Source organism: Bufo bufo, chromosome 3, assembly GCF_905171765.1.
Source record: "Bufo bufo chromosome 3, aBufBuf1.1, whole genome shotgun sequence".
In the NCBI taxonomy this organism is placed as follows: Eukaryota; Metazoa; Chordata; class Amphibia; order Anura; family Bufonidae; genus Bufo; species Bufo bufo.
In genome coordinates this window covers 689,452,380-689,472,577 of record NC_053391.1, presented here as the reverse complement: position 1 = coordinate 689,472,577, position 20,198 = coordinate 689,452,380, and positions in this window count along the sequence as shown.

Sequence of the window (20,198 nt, the reverse complement as noted above, 5' to 3'; positions counted from 1 at the left end):
ATAGCCTCCACGGTGTTTCTCCTCCTCCTATTTAAGGGACACTTCTGTCAGAAAGTGTTATTTTTTTTAAGTCAATATCAATAGAAAACAATGTTTTTTAAGAATTCTTCTATTTTTAATTTTCATTTCGGCAGTACTGTACCATTGAAAATTAGCACAGCATATCGTCAGCACAGAGAGATTAAAACTCCAGTTTACTGCTGCTGTGAGGGGAAGAGGTTATCTGAAGGGTAATCCTCATGATCAAAATAGGTGTAGAATTGGGATTAAAGTTTGGCAGTTCTATTGTTCTCTTGATAGGTCTAGATAAAGATGATCACAGAAGAGCAGTGCAATGTGTGATGCTCTAATTGAGTTACTACAGGACGGACTCTCTGGTCACAGTGATGGTCTAACTGAGAGAGTTAACAAGTCTCCTAAACGTCCAAACAAAGAGGAATTTAAAGAGCCAGGACAGGAAATAGTATTCATGCTGTGACTTCAAAAAATGATATCTAAAAATACTGTACATCCACCTGTTGTTTTTTGTAAAAAAATAAATAAATAAAAAACAAAAATTTTAACTTGTCATATATACCGTAGGCTGTTAACATATGACAAAAAATATTGATGGAAGCGTCCCTTTAAATAAGAGCTTTTGCGGTGGGAGAAGGGGTCTGAACAAAGCTGACATTAATTGCTCAATATAGAATCATATTGGTTTTTTCTTCAAACCCCTTGAAATTCAAAAATCTTCACTCTTAGGCCTCATGCACACGACTGTATGTATTTTGCGGTGCGCAAAACACAGATCTGCAAAAAATACGGATGACGTCCGTGTGCATTACGTATTTTGCGGAACGGAACAGCCGGCCCCTAATAGAACAGCACTATCCTTGTCCGTAATGTGGACAATAATAGGACATGTTCTATTTTTTTGCTGAATGGAAATACGGACATGCGAAAACCATTGAAATGAATGGTTCCATATACGGTCTGCAAAAAAACCGGAACGGACACAGAAAGAAAATACGTTCGTGTGCATGAGGCCCTAAAGGACATTTTTTTACAAAAAAAAAAATCTAAATTTGCCATGTATCACTAAATCACAAGTTGTAGCAGCAGCCAGAGTTTGGGAATTATATCTGTTTTAGTGACAGAGATATTAGCATTTATTTGTTTTTGTGGCGGCCATTTTGAAAACCGTAATCAAAATCGGTTGCCGCTATTGAATTATCCTCTCAGAAATTGACACTTCTTGTTGTCACTTTTTAAAAAATAATACGTTAAACCGTAGCAATGTTCATGATGTTTGTTGTGTGGCCCCCGCGATATTTACAGAAATTTAATATTCTGAAGAAATAAAACTTTATTGTACATTTCATTCACATTTTTGAGGGATTGAAAGGTTTACGTTGCATTTCGCTCCGTATGTAAGTTGAGAACATTCTGTGGCTGTCAAGCAGGTTCCTGAAGAGTTGCGCAGCTGGTGGGCGATACTCTGCGGCATTCTGCGATATTCGGCACTAATGAGGATGATCTAGGTGTGATATGAGGATGATATTCGGCTCTAATGAGGATGATCTAGGTCCCAGAGATGCAGCATCTAGAACAGTAGAGAATAGACAGTAGAGAACCCATCAGGCACCATCACAGTTCCTACTGGGTGGTCACTGACCACTTTGTGGGAGACACAGTAAAGTCCATTCTGGTTGTCACCCACTTTTTGCAAAACTGATTCATTCCTTTAAGACATGAGTAGCTTTTGAGCAAATTAAAGGGGGTTTCCACTTTATGTCAATAAAGCTTAAAGGGATTATGTCAGCTAGTTTGAGCCTATAGAGCTGAGGACATGCACTAGTAGATCGCCACTAGCACATCCACAATATACATTTTCCATAGCTCTGGGTGCTTTTATTCAATAAAAAAAACCTATTTTATATATATGCAAATGAGGCTAGTAAGGAGCCCAAGGGGCTGTTACTAATGTTTCAGGACCCCAGCCATGCCCACTGTGAAGGAGCCCAGCACCGCCTGCATACTCCGAATCTCCTCCTTGCTCTCCCGACGTCACAGAGTTGAAGCGCTGTAATCTCGCGCATGCCAGCTAGCGCATGCGCAGTTCATTCCCTGAGGCTGATGCCAGCACAGGGAAGGAACACCGTGCATATATATAAAATCGTATTTTTTTTATTGGATAAAAGCACCCAGAGCTATGGGAAATGTATATTGTGGACGTGCTAGTGGTGATCTAGCAGCGCATGTCCTCAGCTCTATAGGCTCAAACTAGCTGATAGATGCCCTTTAACCATTGTGTAATGAAATGTCCTGCGGCTTCCGAATATGGCGACATTTAGTGGCAGTTTAAAATGCGCTATATTAATGAAGAGGTACAGGCCTGTTGATAAATTTGGTGCACATCATGGCAAAAACTGAAATCTGTGCCTGCTATGACAAGGCGTCAATTTCTGCTACATGTTGCCCCAATTTCGATAGTACCCAAGAGGCCCCTCCCTGTCATGTGAAACCCCGCCCACTTATCATGGAATGAGGGAAGCGTCAAATAGCAAAGTTAAACATGAGCCATACTTGCAAATGCAATAAATTCCCCCTATGGTATTCGAGTTCTTCGCTATTTTCAAGATCTCTGCTTGCAGTCAATATTCTTGTTCACAACCAGAGGTTAAAAACCTGTACAAGACTGGATGCATTGTAACAAAATATCTGCAGTGAGAAGTGTGAGGTAAGGATGGTGTTTCTTTCTCCGGGTGCAAATAAGATTGTTCCCGTTCAAGGACAACAAGCAGAGATCTTGAAAATGGGGAGGAGTTGAGCTGCAAAGAAGGGAAATTTATTAGTGGGCGTACCACAGTGTCGTGGTGTACAAAAATGGCATATTTTGCATAAGGATGAGAAATGTGGGGTCAGAGGGGAGTGGCCTCTGTTTAGTAAAATCTGAAAAGTCTCTTGTGTTAATGAAACGCCCCATCCGTCAGCTTTTCAGAAGAGGGCAATATTGGGTGGGTGGGGCTTAAATTTAAGGGTCTATTTGTCAGTGAAGATCACCTGGTCCATGATACTTCAAAACATAATTTCCATGAAAATATTCAGACTGCACAGAGCACCAGGAATGATTTGCATTACCTGAATTTTCGAGGGCAACCAAACGCCCCCACGAAACTCTCATGTGTAAAGCAGTAGCGACGACAGTAGCCCTGATGATTGCCACATGTCCATAACGAGAACGTCAGGTCATCACTGCTGCTCGCTGCAGGAAACATGATATGCCATTGACTTAAAGGGTAACTCCACCCAACTCCCACCCTCTATTTTCTACTTTGTATATTTTAGCTAGATGCTCATGACTTATGGACATTACTGTGTTACATTCACAATGGTTCCATCTATTCATGGTGACAACCAGCCTCTATGCAATGCAAATGAATGTGAGGTTGTCACACCTCATCCTTTTTGCTGACATAACTGTATAGCAGGGTAGGGTTTTAGATGTCTTATATTCAGATGTGTGTAATTTTTAAAGGGGTTGTCTGGCTGATACTTTTTTTTTTTTTTTAAAGACTATGTAAAATACAGTAATATGAGAAGTCATAATCACCTCACTGATCCCCCGCCGCTTCTGTTCGGATGCTTCCCGGTTGCCCCGCCAGTCTCTGCTTCCTGGTCCCTCTTTACACAACACAGGATACGAGCTCTCAGCCAATCAGTGGCTACATTGGTGACTCATCTCAGCCAGTGATTGGCTGAGCAGTCATTTCCTGTCTGTCGAGAAGGACAAGAAAGCAGAGCGTTTTTTGTTTTTGTTTTTTTACTACAGGTCAACTTGGCTATATAGGTGATCCTGAAAAACAAAGGACAGTTACAATGTACTGAGGTGCGAACCCCCAGACCTCCCCACCTCTTCCAGAAAGAAAACCACTGTAGTCACCTGGCTTCCTTGAGAAGAAAACATCCAAAACATGCAAAGAATTAAACCGAGAACCTTCAAGAACCTTATAGCCTCTAGACCCACCCCTATCCAAAATAACACCTTTCTTGGGGTTTGCCCAGAAGAGTAATGTGCGAAAGGCTAATTTTACCAATCGCAAAATACGACCAGAGACTCATAAGTATGTCAATAACGGATACTGGGCACCAGGTGGAGTCAGAGACCACGTTTTTAATTGTAAATCCATCTAAAATGGATCACCTTAAGTGTCCTAGAGACATTCGTTGGTGGAGTCCAACCCTTGAAAATGTCCAGGACTACCTGAACCTCTTTGGTTTGATCACAGTTTTTTGTAATTGGAAATCCAGTCCAATCAAGGTCACCTTCCATAATGAAAGAGGTCCTATAGGCTACTGCAGCCCCATCTTTACAATAATTGCTGGTGGTCTGAACTCATGGACTCCACCAATGTAAGTCTTGGACATGTTCAATCAAGACCAAATGTCAAGAAAAACATTAATATATAATGGACAGACAAGTGGAGAGAATGATTTTGAATGGACCAGACAGTGGGGTCTGTAGCTACTAGACATAGGACACAAGTAAAATCGAGTGGACAGCTAGTATTACGAATTAGCTGGTCTGACCATTTGGAGTACGAGATGGATTTAACATTTACAATCAAAACTATGGAGAGCTTATCATACATTATTCAAAAATGTGTACAAAAGGAGACAAGGATTCAAGAAGACCGCAATGTTTATGGAGGACAACGCTCCACTGATTGTGGTTTAAAACCTGATTACAGTAGGTCCTATGAGAAGGTTAAAGGTTCTTTCATTGTAGGTTGTTCTTCATCCTTCTGGTCGGATCCCTTTCTACATATGGAAAAAATATAAGTGGACCTGGATCTGATATAGTTGAATTAACAAGTCCTTATCACCAAATACTGTCCATGGATCTGACCATTAAACTGTCCACTTTACAGTCACAACCAGTGAAGTCAACATTTGCTTGGAGATCTGGAAATGTCTAAGGACAATGCTCTTGGGACACTTTCTTCTAGCTACAGTATCAGTGGCCCTCCCATCTGATGGGTCTCCACAAATGCAAAGGTTATAATTATAGAACCAGGAGTGTATGGCCCGGATGATTCCACTACATGGAGACCTCTCTACCAAGAATCAGTTGGACAGGGCATCTAAACCCAACCTTGTCCACCAACTTATCCACTGTTCTCCAGATGCAGAACATCTACAATTGTAAACAGCATCAAACAGAATCTATTACTGTGCCACCAATTGCAGATGTACCAAACCTGGACATTTGGCACACCTCTTAACCCAGGAAGATATCATGATGCACAACATACACATTCAGCCCTACTACATTCATTAAAAGGTGCACTCTGAACACATTTATACGAACCAATCACTAGTGTTGCAGTAAGCAGGAGCAGCAGGATGATGGTCCGGAGGCAGAGCATGGTGTAATGGTGTTGATGTTTTCACAGCTTATCACACTGCCCTTGTATTTATGCCCTCATACCATACAATAGAAGAGTGGGGCAGTGGGCCAGGACAGGGACAATGCTGTATGCAAAGTGTCATTCAGGCTCCAGTCTAGACAACAAGTAAGCTGTATTTCTGCATTGAATAAATGTTCCCAGGAGAAATGGGTCAAAACAAGTGTTTCTTTTCTATTATGGATCACAATAGTCGGAATGGTTCAGCAGCAGAGAAAAACATTATAGAAATAAGAATAAAATGAGTTCTAAGTATCCTGTCTAATATATAGAGTATGACCAGCCCCTAGTCCCTGATGTTTTGTGGTATGTGCTCCAAGCAATGGACTCCACTGTTTTTGTTCTCAAGAGAATTAATGTTCCAGTTCTCAGTGTCCATAAATCTGCTGCCCTTGTCCTTAATGACCAGACACACAAAATGTGCCCCTCCACCACAACAAGGTGACCTCTTATAGATGGAAACCTACTCTAAAATGACTCTTCCCTCAGGGCACTCTCTGTAGTTGGGGCTCTTGCCTGATGGTAGTTTGGGGTGCCCTTCATGTTAATGGTTGTATAGCTGCCTGGCAGGAGGTGTAGTTGTGCAATGGCCAGCGTAATGCTATGGCAGGAGTCAAGAAACCAGACCAGAGGTAGAAGAATAAACATCTCTTTTTACTGAGTTCAAAATAGGGGTTAAAGTACTGTACATTCAACAACAACCTGGATACAGTGCAAATTGTTTCCCCAGGTGGCAAGGCATGGAGGCTGGCAAAATGGGAAGTGGCACTTTTAGTATGCTATCTTGCTAAAGTCTCTCTCACTGGAAACACTGGCTAGTGACTGTAATGTGGCAATTATGGTTGCAGTGTGAACTGCAGGGTACAGGTTTTAGAGACACGTCTGGCCAGGACGTGCTTAAATGTGACGGGTTTCTTAATTGTAGTCCCTCACAAGCAGAAAAGTCTGGTTAGTAGTAGGGTTGGGCAATATACCGGTGTCCGCCGTATTGATAAACAGCTATATCACAGTTTCCTAATCACGGCGGTATTTAATGACATCATAGGAACAGTCCCATGTGTGCCGACCGCTCCTAAAATGTCCACATCCTGCTGCCTGCTTACATGTCAGTTCCCACAGCGGCCGCACCCTCCAAGTTCTGAGACCTCCAGGTGCAGGTTGGCTATGTATAGGGAGGTCACAGTGGGTTTGTGTTGCTCAGGATCCATTTCCTACTGTATATGACTGTGTCGGATAAGGGCTGGATCAGGTGGCTCCTCTGGGAGCGGGCGCTGTGCGGTCACTGGCCACTGCCTCCTGCATTTCCACTAGGGTTCAGAGGGCTGGACGCAGCTGCAAGTGCACTGGAGGGAGGGGGTGAGCAGGCTTTTTTTTTTTTACAGTTATGGGCCCAGACTTTGTTAATTAAGTACCCTGCTAGGTAGGGCATACATCATGGATCTCACAGCACTTACTAGTCTTCCGGGGCGGTGCTCCGTTCGCCCGCTGTGTCCCCCGGTATTTTCCCCATTCGGAACAACTAGGAGGAGACGCCAGTGTCTCACCTTCTCCCTCACAGCAGCGCTGTCCAATCGCAGCGCAGAGCTTCACAGCCATGGTGAAAAAACATCCTTAAATTTCTTAATATCGTTATTGTGGGAAGATTTTTGATATCGCCCAAACCCTAGTTAGCTGTAGTCACAGGTTACCTTGCTGACTCCTTTCTTGCTGTAGAAGATGCAGTAACTTTTACAGAGATCGGTTAGTCTCTATATCCTGAGATCTAAGGAGGAGGAGTACATAGACTTGCTTCCTCCCTTCTCACACACTGGTCTACACTCTCACTAGTCAGCAAGTAGGACCAGGCCACTCCTGCCCCTCCTGAGAGGGGTGGAACAGGGTGATTAACCCTGCCACTCCCAACCATACCAGGCCATACATAACATTACATCACAAACCTTTGCAGATAACCCATGTACTTGCTACACTTGTGGTTTTACGGTTTAGATCCTGGTGTCCAGTGGTTCAGTGTTTGACCCTAATGTCCAATTCTTTACTCTCACTGTTCTGTAGAGTGATTTGTTTACTGCGGTCTTTAATACTCAGATGTGTAATGTCCCAGTCACTAGCATTCGGGGATTGTCCGACCCTCAAAGCAATTTTACTCACGACCCAAAAGTGCTTAGCATAAAAAAAGCCTTTTCCCTATTCACCGATGCTCTGTTCCAGCACCAAGAGTCTTGTCCTCTCTGTTTCTGCACCAAAAGTGTGACATCTCATCTGCCATGGGCACCACTGCAGCCATTCACTGGCCTCAGTGATCATGAGACAGCAACGATGCACGTTCTGCTGAACACTTTTTACGGCATAAATAAAATTGCATTGGAGGTTGGGCAACCCCTGTTAAGGTTCAAGTTACGGCATATATTTGGTACAGAACCAAGAATACTACATGGACATGATACCAGAACCAATCTGACTACATATATACAGTAACAGAACCAAGCTTACTTCATGGATACAGTGACAGAACCAATATTACTACATAGATATATAATCAGAACCTTGATTCCTACTTAGATACAGAACCAAGCTTACTATATAGGTACAGTAACAGAACCAAGCTTACTACAGTACATAGTTATAGTGCCAGAACCAAATTTACTGCATATACACTGCTCAAAAAAATAAAGGGAACACTTAAACAACACAATGTAACTCCAAGTCAATCACACTTCTGTGAAATCAAACTGTCCACTTAGGAAGCAACACTGAGTGACAATCAATTTCACATGCTGTTGTGCAAATGGGATAGACAACAGGTGGAAATTATAGGCAATTAGCAAGACACCCCCAATAAAGGAGTGGTTCTGCAGGTGGTGACCACAGACCACTTCTCAGTTCCTATGCTTCCTGGCTGATGTTTTGGTCACTTTTGAATGCTGGCGGTGCTTTCACTCTAGTGGTAGCATGAGACTGAGTCTACAATCCACACAAGTGGCTCAGGTAGTGCAGCTTATCCAGGATGGCACATCAATGCGAGCTGTGGCAAGAAGGTTTGCTGTGTCTGTCAGCGTAGTGTCCAGAGCATGGAGGCGCTACCAGGAGACAGGCCAGTACATCAGGAGACGTGGAGGAGGCCGTAGGAGGGGAACAACCCAGCAGCAGGACCGCTACCTCCGGCTTTGTGCAAGGAGGAACAGGAGGAGCACTACCAGAGCCCTGAAAAATGACCTCCAGCAGGCCACAAATGTGCATGTGTCTGCTCAAACGGTCAGAAACAGACTCCATGAGGGTGATATGAGGGCCCGACGTCCACAGGTGGGGGTTGTGCTTACAGCCCAACACCGTGCAGGACGTTTGGCATTTGCCAGAGAACACCAAGATTGGCAAATTGGCCACTGGCGCCCTGTGCTGTTCACAGATGAAAGCAGGTTCACACTGAGCACATGTGACAGACGTGACAGAGTCTGGAGACGCCGTGGAGAACATTCTGCTGCCTGCAACATCCTCCAGCATGACTGGTTTGGCATTGGGTCAGTAATGGTGTGGGGTGGCATTTCTTTGGAGGGCCGCACAGCCCTCCATGTGCTCGCCAGAGGTAGCCTGACTGCCATTAGGTACCGAGATGAGATCCTCAGACCCCTTGTGAGACCATATGCTGGTGCGGTTGGCCCTGGGTTCCTCCTAATGCAAGACAATGCTAGACCTCATGTGGCTGGAGTGTGTCAGCAGTTCCTGCAAGACAAAGGCATTGATGCTATGGACTGGCCCGCCCGTTCCCCAGACCTGAATCCAATTGAGCACATCTGGGACATCATGTCTCGCTCTATCCACCAACGTCACGTTGCACCACAGACTGTCCAGGAGTTGGCAAATGCTTTAGTCCAGGTCTGGTAGGAGATCCCTCAGGAGACCGTCCGCCACCTCATCAGGAGCATGCACAGGCGTTGTAGGGAGGTCATACAGGCCCGTGGAGGCCACACACACTACTGAGCCTCATTTTAACTTGTTTTAAGGACATTACATCAAAGTTGGATCAGCCTGTAGTGTGTTTTTCCACTTTAATTTTGAGTGTTACCCCAAATCCAGACCTCCATGGGTTGAAAAATTTGATTTCCATTTTTTTATATTTGTGTGATTTTGTTGTAAGCACATGTCTATGTAAAGAACAAAGTATTTCAGAAGAATATTTAATTAACTCAGATCTAGGATGTGTTATTTTTGTGTTCCCTTTATTTTTTTGAGCAGTGTATATATACAGGGGTGTAGCTAAAGGCTCATGGGCCCTGGTGCAACAGTTCAGCTTTGGCCTCCCTTTCCTCAGTACTTTGTGGCCAGGGGCAGGGAAGCAGATAGCCTTCGTGCCTGAGGCAAAGATTGAAACGGCTCCATCCCCATGCCAAATTCTTGACCTAACCCCTCCCTTCCAGCCAAAGGTGTAACTTGACGAGCATGCACTTTCTATAATACTGGTGTCTTCTTATGCGGCACAGGGGCATTTGGGCCCCCTTAGGCTCCTGGGCCCGGTAGTGACTGCTACCTCTGCACCTCTTATAGCTATGCCCCTGTATATATGTACTGCAACAGAACCAAGCTAACTGAATAGATAAAGCACCAGAAGAGTTGACAAGAGTCAGCTCAGACGCTGGTTTTAGGTTGTAGAGCCACTCAAGCAGCAACCACTGAAGCCACTGCTATAACCAGGAACACTTCTCCCTGCCCCCTCACATTTCTTCTTACGGCAGCCTGCCATAGCTAAGTTTTGGCAGCTGTAGGCTGAATCCTTACATTCAGTATTTTTAGTTGGCGACCATTTTGGATGGCCATGGACCCCTTGAAAGCCCTTGGTGGCCGCTAAAACGAACCCTATTGTAAAACACCATTGTTTGTTACCCTTAGTTCCTGATGTCCGATGGTTTATTGTTATTGTATCTGGTGTCCATTTTTAGTCCTTGGTGCCTTGGGGATTACTGCCATAAACCCTGGTGTCCAGTGGTTTGGGTCAATGCAAAGTAAAGGGGCAAATAATTATTATGAACATTTGTTCCCCATTCAGGTTACAAATTGTCAGCTGTTTACACAGGAGACAACAAGTTTAGATGCCATACCAAATATGCGATCAACTGAAAAATGGGTGTTTGTCAGGTGTTGGTGTAGCAGACAGTAGATATGGATACACTGTACCAAATAAGTGGTTTGACTTTGGGCTAGACCTAAGGGTGTTATCCTGTTAGTCCCCTGGTTTTCACCCTTGAACCCTATACAAGGATCAGGTCTTTGCTGCAGGGTAGCTGTCGAGCTGCTACCTCTTCAAATATTCCTGGTGTGGTGTTCAGCTGATCCACAGGAGTCTAAGACACCAGTTCAGAGCACTGAGGAATGAGGTGATACTTATGGCCAGGAAACAGGCAGAGATCAGGGCAGACAGAGTCTTTGCTAATCTGTAAAACAAGTCCAAGGTCAAAGCAGGCAACAGTGGATAATATGGTAAACAGGGTTTGGTTAAGGGAGGCAGTGGAGGATAAGAGTTGGTACACATGCAGTTTGGTACACAGACAGAAATCACGCCTTCAATGGTAAGCTATCAAACTAGGAACCTAAAGCCCAGGCACCTCACCCTTGGGAAAGACGTCTTAGGTAGGGATGAGCGGACCTGTGGATGTTCGGGTTCTCCGGGTTCAGCCGAACTTCGGGTCAAAGTTCAGGTTCGGGACCCGAACTTGACCTGAAATCGAACCCGAACCCCATTGATGTCAATGGGGACCCGAATTTTGGGGCACTAAAGTGGCTGTAAAATAGTCATAGTAAGGGCAAGAGGGCTGCAAAAGGAAGCAATATGGGGGTAAGAGCTGGACAATTGCCCTGCAAACACATGTGGATAGGGAAATTACTTAAAATAAAATAGAATAGAATTTTTTTTTAAAATAATTTTGAACTAGGAGGTTGAGGAGGCGGTGGACGTGGCAGTGTAGGTGGAAGCGGCGGTGGAGGAGGTAGCCAACACTGTTTTTTTTTGTTTTTGTTTTTTGTTTGTTTGTTCTTTTTCCCTTTTTCTTATTTTTTATTTTTATAAATTTGGGAAGACCCCAAAACATTGTGAAATAGAAAAGAGAATGCAAAGAGAAAGTGCGCTGGAGTCTAACAATGGCTGGGTGCGGCCGGTATATTTGTCTATTCAGCACAAGGTACGGACGAGTCCTGAGGGATCCATGCCTGGTTCATTTTAATGAACGTGAGCTTGTCCACATTGGCTGTGGACAGGCAGCTGCGTTGTCTGTGATGACGCCCCCTGCCGTGCTAAACACACATTCGGACAATACACTGACCGCAGGGCAGGACAGCACCTCAAAGGCGTAAAGAGCAAGCTCAGGCCATGTGCCCAATTTGGAGAACCAGAAGTTGAATGGGGCAGACCCGTCATTCAGTACGTGTAGGAGTGTGCATACATACTGCTCCACCATGTTGGTGAAATGCTGCCTCCTGCTAAGACGTTCTGTATCAGCTGGTGGTGCTGGTTGTTGTGGCGTGCTGACAAAGCTTTTCCACATTTTGGCCATGCTAACCCTGCCTTCTGAGGTGCTGGCGGTGCTCCAGCTGCGTTGGTGACTTCTTCCTCCTCCTCTGCCATCGCCTTGTGCTTCCACTGAGCCCCCACTGTCAGGTGGGAATGCCATCAGCAGCGCGTCTACCAGCGTGCGCTTGTATTTGCGCATCTTCCGATTACGCTCCAGTGATGGAATTAAGGATGACACGTTGTCCTTGTAGTGGGGATCCAGCAGGGTGGCCACCCAGTAATCAGCACTGGTTAGAATGTGGTCAACTCGGCAGTTGTTGCGCAGGCACTGCAGCATGTAGTCGCTCATGTGTGCCAGGCTGCCCAGAGGCTGCAGAAGAAGAGGGAGCAGGAGGAGCCTGAGATCTTTTGTGGTTTTTGAGATGTCTACTGCACTGCAGCTCATGCTTTGCATTTAGATGCCTGGTCATGCAGGTGGTGCTCAGGTTTAGAACATTTTTGCCTCTCTTCAAGTTCTGATTGCACAGCTTGCAAACCACTCGCGTCTTGTCGTCAGCACATTGTCTGAAGAACTGTCACGCCAGGGAACTCCTTGGAGCTGGCTTTGGTGTGCTTAGTCCCTGGGTGCGGTGGGCAGTAGCAGGCATACTGGCTAGGGTATGGCCACTCTACTTTTGTACCTTGCTCCCTCTTGTGCTTTGCGGCTGGCGCTGTGTGACCAACACCTCTACCTCCGAACTGCACACGTCACTCACATGACCTTGATTCCTTGTGGGGTGGAGGACCTCATCGTCCTCCACATTATCTTCCACCCAGTCTTCACCCCTGCCCTCCTTGTCGGTCTGCAGACTGCAGAAAGCTCCAGCAGTTGGCACCTGTGTTTAGTCATCATCCGTGACGTGCTGCGGTGGTCCTCCCATGTCCACATCCTGAAACATAAGTGGTTGGGCATCGGTGCACTCAATCTCTTCCACTTCTGGGGCAGGGCTAGGTGGATGGCTCATGGAAACCCTGACAGCAGAGTCATCAAAAAGCATAAGAGATTGCTGCATGACTTGGGGCTCAAACTGCTTGGCTGATTTGCAAGGGGGTGAGGTGAAAGACAGATGCCCATGGGCTGCAGGTGCCAACTCTGCGCTTTCAGCAGGGGACCAGGTGGGAGACAATGTGAAGGAACTGGAGACACTCCAATCTACTACCACCTTTACTTGTTCTGGCCCCACCATTTGTACACCGATATTCGGGCCTACAAATTAACGCTGAACGTTCTTTCGCATACGTGCACCTGAAGGTGTTTCATTTGGGCGTGTAGCTGGCACAGATCAACCATGTCCATGTCCTCTCCCTGCAACAGAAGCTCCACCACCACCAGCAGCACCACGACAAGGGCCACGTCCCTTATTTAATGGTCTCCTCATTCTTTGAGCTCACCCACCGAACTAACAGATGGATTAACTATTATATTTTTGTGTTAGGGGTAAAAAAGATGGTGCATTGCACCCACAAAAAAATCACTATAGGTCACCCACAGTATAAATGTCCAAATAAGATTCCTAACACTCTCCCTCACTTCAGCTGCTTTCTTCACGTGATCCAGCTTGTATAGAGGCTGGTTCACATGATGCACTGGCCAATCACAGCCATGCCATTACTAGGCATGGCTGTGATGGCTTCTAAGTGCCCACAGCTTAAAAGCTTGTTGATTGGCTGCCCTGAAACCTTTCAACAAGCTTTATTAAATGCCCGAACACCGAACTCAAACTTTTCCTGAAAAGTTCGGGTCCGGGTACCCGAACTCGCAAAGTTCGTTACAGACCCAAACTTTACAGTTCGGGTTCGCTCAACAATAGTCTTAGGTGCTCACAGATGTCCAACCATTGGCTGGCAGAGATTAGAGCAATTGTGCACTGGTCTTTTAAACGCTGGGAAGCGTGTGCACGCCCTAAAAGAGTCAGGAAGAAACCTTGCAGCAAACCACAGGCTGTGGCCTCCAGCAAGGAACACAGAACTTCAGTGACCATCCCTGCTGCTTGAAGGCAGAGGACACTAAGTAAGGACCGGCCACCAGGCAAGGGCTAAGTCTGCCCCCAGAGAACAGGATGCTGGTAGACAGGGAGCACTGCCGTGACAGTTGGGAGATATCTTCACATCGGCCAATTATGGGGAAGGAAGATAAATAATTATGAATGTTTATTTTATAATTCATTGGCCATGTTCTCAACGCGCATAAAAGTGCCATAAGTCCCTGATGTTTTAGTCGTTTGCTGCCTTTGACTCTGATGCCCAGAAATGTATTCTCTTAGTCCCTGATGCCTAGTGATTGGCTCATTTAGTCTATTGTACCCACTAATTTGCAGCTCCAGCCTCCAGTTCCCAGTGGTTTGGTGCTCCAGTCTGTGATGCTGTGATGGAACTGATATATACAGGTTACCTCTCCAGCCAACTACACACTAACTACCACACATGCTGTTAACTACCTATTTAAGCAAGAGCTAGCGAACTTGCTGTGCAACAGCCCTATAACTACAGGGACTTTGCCTACAGTAGAATAGTTGCCCCAATTAGAGCGATCCCACTTATCAACCTAACTAGTTAGCCCTGAGCTTTCCCTATGGGTGGTAAGATATCTTATTTTCTGTTCACCAGGTAGCTGCTGGGTGGTTGAGTGGACAGGATGAGCAGGCGTACAAGCTGGGGGCAAAAACGGAATATGCACAGAGTACTCTAGGACACACAAGAGTCAGGTTGCAAATACAATAATTGGAACAGAGCATTCTCACATCAAGATTTAATTAGCACACATCTCACTGATTGGCTCTCAAGATTAACCTTCTTCTGCCTCTCTGCTCCAGAACTGGTGAACTCATCAGGCTATGCCCTCTCCTAGTTCTTTGCCTGGCTTCTGGAGCAGAGATTGCTTCAAGTGCTCAGTGTTTTTCTATTCTCACCCTGGTGCCATAGTTTGCAGTTCTAGTCACTGATATCTAGTGGTTTGATGCCCATGTAAGAGGGTCACTTCAGTGTGTGTCTGTCAGTATTGGGTCCGTGTCCCCACCGCAGGATGACAGATCCCTGTCTGCACATCTCGGCACCATGGGTCCCAGGGCTGGCTTACCTTGCAGGAGACGCAGGCGTCTGCCAGCATATAGCCGCATCCGTCCTGGGTGTATGTAAATTTATTGTATGTTCCCAGCATTTGTGGTTGTGTTCATTACCACGTTTAAGTAAAATTCTGTTTTGGCAAAAGCTGATGTTAAAGTTGTTTTCCTCGTTTGTTACTTCGCTGTATCCTGGGGAGCCCACCCCAGTACACGGCTTACATCTTGGTGTAGTCGGCAGGATACAGCGACAGTTATTGACGGGAACGTGGCGGGAGACCTTCCCCTGGCGCCAATGGCACCGGTTCAGGACTCAGCTCTGGGTGCGCTAGTGCAAGGCCAACTTGCCCCAAAACCGCTGATACAGCTTGCCCCTGCCATGCCCGCCCCAGTAAGGTACATCTCCGTGGGGGCGCTGTTGCGTCATCTGTCAAAATTTGATGGTAAAAACATGACTTTGCGAGACTGAACTGAAAGGGTGCGAAGTGCGGTTAGAATGTGTAACCTGACCCCCGAGCTGCGGGCAGAGGTTGCGTTGGGGGCTCTAGAGGGGGATGTTAGATGGACAGTGATGGTAAGGCCCGAATCCGACAGAGGCTCCCTAGAGAAAATATTCTATCTGCTGGATAGAGCCCAGGGGGGGCGTACTAAAGTAGTTCAGCTGCGGAGCCACTTCTTTAACCGACCACAGCGAGAGGGCGAAACCCTGATGTAGTACTCCAATGTCCTACAGGAGACGTTAAATGAAATGCAGCGCCCCGTGCCACTTGACCCAGGAAAACTCAGGTGCGGGGGCTTGTCAAGAGAGGGCCCCTCTGCTGGGCTTGTCAACAGTATGGTCATATGGCCAGAGAGTGCCCAGAACAGTTGAAGTCTGAGCAGCTGGGCGTCCTGCAGCGGTACACCAGAAGCTAAGCCCTATGCGTGAGGAACACGTCCTGTATGCCAGCAGCCCCATTATGGAAGCCGAGTTGGAAGGCCAGAAGGTACGTTTGGACATATGATCGAGCCGGAAGGCGGGAGCTTTATTAGGCTGACGCCTGCCAATAACAGAGAGATGGACGTCCGAGGGATAGTCTGGATGCATGTCCAACTGTTTGGGCAAGACGGCAAGAAGGGGGTCATGCTGGTGGACCATTCATCCCGGAGAGGAATGGACGTGACACTAGGTATGAATGAGCTGAGAGAACTAGACCATCAACTCTATGCCAAAGAAGGGCCGAAGTATTGACAACGGGCCACCACACCGGCCAACACAGAAGGTTCTACATCAGATAGTGAGCGACTGTAGTCTACAAAAGAGCAACTGGTCCGGTTGGCCCATTGGACACGTGAAGGTGCCATGGAGGACTCTGGTGAAGATCCCACCTCGACAAGAACAAATATTGATGCTGCCAGTGGGGGCCGGATGACAGCTGAATGGACTGGAGGTCCTGATCGAGCCCCCTTACCAAGAGGAAACGCAGACTCGCCCACTGGTAGCCCGGGCCCTCGCTATTGTGAGGGATGGATGTGTGCCTGTATGCTGCCTCAATGTTAAAGACTGTGATTTAACCATTCCTGGAAATACCTTGCTGAAGGGAACATCCCTCGATGAATGGGCTTCACGCTACAGCCAGATAGGAGATCAGCCTGGACCTATGCGGTAGAGGTCCATCAAAGGGAGACCCCAACAGCGGAGTGGAACTGTCAGGTGATTATGGCTGGACGGGAGATTGAAGACCTCCACATGCCCGATCCGATGGAACCACCACCGAGAAGTACCACCGCATGGTGCAAGAGCACCGCTGCTGGCTGAGAGCGATCCACAAGGTTGTGGGGGTGCACCTGGGACAAGTGGTACACCCTAACCCAAGACCGATGCAGGGGGATGGGTATGCCCCTGGTGATCGAATAATGGTTAAAGCCAAACTGCTGTCTGGGAAGTTGGATGGGCGGTGGGAGGCAGTACCATGCACGGTGAAGATGAAGTAGAACCTGCCATCCCAGTCTATGAGGTAGAGCCAATAAGGACTGGGGGGCCCTCACAAAACTTGCACTGTAACATGTTGAGGCAGTGTAATTTTGATGAACCTGTGAGCCTGGAGGAGATGCCTCCTCCTGCTCAAAGTACAGAGGAAATCTCCTTGGAGGAGGAGGAGGAATTGTGGGTTGTCCCTGCCCCGGTACCCACAGAGGCTCCGGCCGTGGCAAGTTTGCCACCCAGAGATGGTGTTAAGCAGTCGGCAGCTCCTCCCCCCGTTAGATGTGCGTGATGTCCCCAGTGCCGAGGCGGCTCTTCCATTAGGCCACTTAGGCCGCCGCCTAAGGCCTCACGCTGGTGGGGGCCTCACTCTGGCTCCCACCCGACACCACCGCAAGTACAATTATTGGCTTCCGCCGCAGGGGCGGACTGAGCGGTCGGGCACTTCGGACGTGGTCCGAGGACCCGGCCGGGAAAGGGGCCGCGGCAGGTCACAGGGGGATGAACGCTTCCATTGTGGAAGCGTTCATCTCCATAATCATTTGTATTGCCGTCCTTAGGACAGCGATACAGATGCTGTGCTGTGGGGCAGGGGAGGGAGAGGCGCGGATATGGAGGGGTGGAGGCGGGATATGGGCATGGCTGGAGGAGGAACATGGGCGTGATGGGAAGCGGAACATAGGTGGGGCCTGGAAGGGGGCCCTTGATCTATTTTGCCCAGGGGCCCTGAGGGTTCTCAGTCCGCCCCTGCGCACAGGCACATTTTCTGAACATTGCCAGCCCCGCCCCAGAGCACTGCGCAGCTACGCAGGGGAGAAGAAGGAGCCAGGGCCCTCACCTCAGTCCGTGTCTGGCTGCTGCCCACAGACAGACAGTGGTGCCCGACCAGTGAATATAAGCCCAAGGTGTGTGTGTCTCACTGCTGCCGCCCTGCCCAGTGCCCAGTCCAGTATACCCTGTACTGTCATGTCACTCACTGTGCATGTTAACCCTGTACTGTTAGTCACAGTACAGGGTTTATATGCACAGTGATGTCACATACAGTACAGCCAGCCGAGGGTTAATATGCAATGTGACATCACAGTACAGGGTTAATATGCACTGTGACATCTCAGTATAGCCAGGGTTAATGCAAAGTGTTAATATGCACTGTGAATATAAGCTCTGTACCGTGTTGACAACAAGCCCCCTCCATGTATCTCTTTGGGAAAGTCGGAGAAACACTAACGCTGCATCTCTGTCTCTCCAATAGAGATGAATGGAGGGGGCGTGCCGCTCTGAAGCCTAGCAGAGCCGATGTTCTGGGCGCTGGGCAGAAGATCGCAGCGCACCCCCTTCCCCCACGATCAGACATCTTATCTCCTATCTGTGGATAGAGAATATCTTTTGTTCGTGGGGGCCTCATGTTCGAGTTTCACCTAAGGCCTCACAGAGTCTAGAGCTGCCTCTGCCCCAGTGCTTCTGACCCTATCGCTCTGTGAAGATCAACCAGCCCCAATGCTGGTGTGCTCCCACAGCGCTATGCCCAGGATGTGTTTGTATGGGGAGGGTTGTCAAGGATCACAACCTCTAGTGGGGTGGCATGTAAGATGGGGAAACAGCTCTACTTGTCTGAACACTGTTTGTGTAGATTAAATTAATGAACTGGACTGACATTCTGCTGTTTGGCCACAAGATGATGCTGTTTCCTAAACACAGCTACAGACTGCATATATTTCCATATTCATGAGAGGTGGAGTTACTCAGAGCCTGGAGAGGAAGAGAAAGGGACAGCCATCTAAGAGGGAGCTGAGACTGAGGAACTGTGTCAGCAGAGGATCTGACGGGATCCAGGTGTGAGAGCATCCCCCAGTGACCAGAGCAGCAGCTAAGCGAAGCTGATCATGTCAAAGACCCTGATCCTGACCAGAGGAACGAGGTTTTCTTCCAGGAAGCTGATTAGAGCTGAGGAGCAAAGCTACATACACGGTGGGACCGCATGCTTGTTGGAGAGGCATTTGTTCTGTTCACCAGCGGATGCAGAGCAAACCCGGGTCGGTAAGATCGTGCACGCACCTCACCACAGTGTTGGCGCCTAGAGACTGAGACCAGGCCTGTAGTTAGTTAGTTAAGGTTTATGTTTGTGTCCAGCCACAAGTGTTGCTGGCTGTTCATTGCAAGGACTTCATAATTTAAAGGGACATTTAACATTGGAGAGCTAATAAACTTCCCACAAACGCAAGCCAGGCTGGCGTTTTACTCAGGAGGATTACTCAGGCATGTGCTACAGTACAAGACCAGTTATGGAAGGGGGAATACTGTAGAGCATTGTAAGAATGTAAGCTGTTGTGCTGCACCGCAAGCTACCCCGCACCATATAGATTTGGGGGGTCATTTACTACTATCTTAATAAATGTGCCCCTTATTTTCTTAGTAATTACTTTTATGGGCTGTAGATGGCGCCATCCTCTTTGTGTATATTCATTATTATCACCCGTACCCTGTTATCTGTATAGAAAACCAAGATCCTGGATGTTTGGATGATGTAATTTGATAATTTTTGATCAAATCCTGGAATTTTGTTTAGAAATTTAGAATTTTGTTTGAAAAAGTGATTAATCTAAAATGATTCTCATCTTAATGAGAATTGATTCCATACATAACAAAGAAAGCATTTCTCTCTCTCTCTGTGCTCAGAACTCCATGTTGCGTAAGTAATGACGCCCCATAGGAACCAGCTAATCAGTGTTCATTACATTCACCTTTGGTAATTGCTGAACTTATGGTCCTAATGAGAATTTTTAAGATTGACTCTAAAGAACTGGATTAATGAATCCCACTGGGGACACTCTTAACTCGTCAGGGTGTGGAGGCTGCGGCTGATCATCAGTACACGCACCTCCCGGGGGACTCCTGTTTACCTGACAATTACAAAGTGATTTCATGTGAGGAGCTTCTATCATAGTTATTGCAAAGACTTTTGCACCAAGCAGATAAAAGATAAAAAATAAAAAAAAAATTAAGGAAGAAATTACATTGAAATTCCTCCAAAACTAAAAATTACACTTTTTGAAAGGCTCAGTGTCAAAAATTTGCTTCTCACATTGTAAGGAGGGCCTCGGACAGGGGTCTCAATTTGGCCGGGATAAATGGGATGAGACAGAAAAATTTTCAGTTGACAGGTTGCGTTCATTTCAAATATAATATTATAT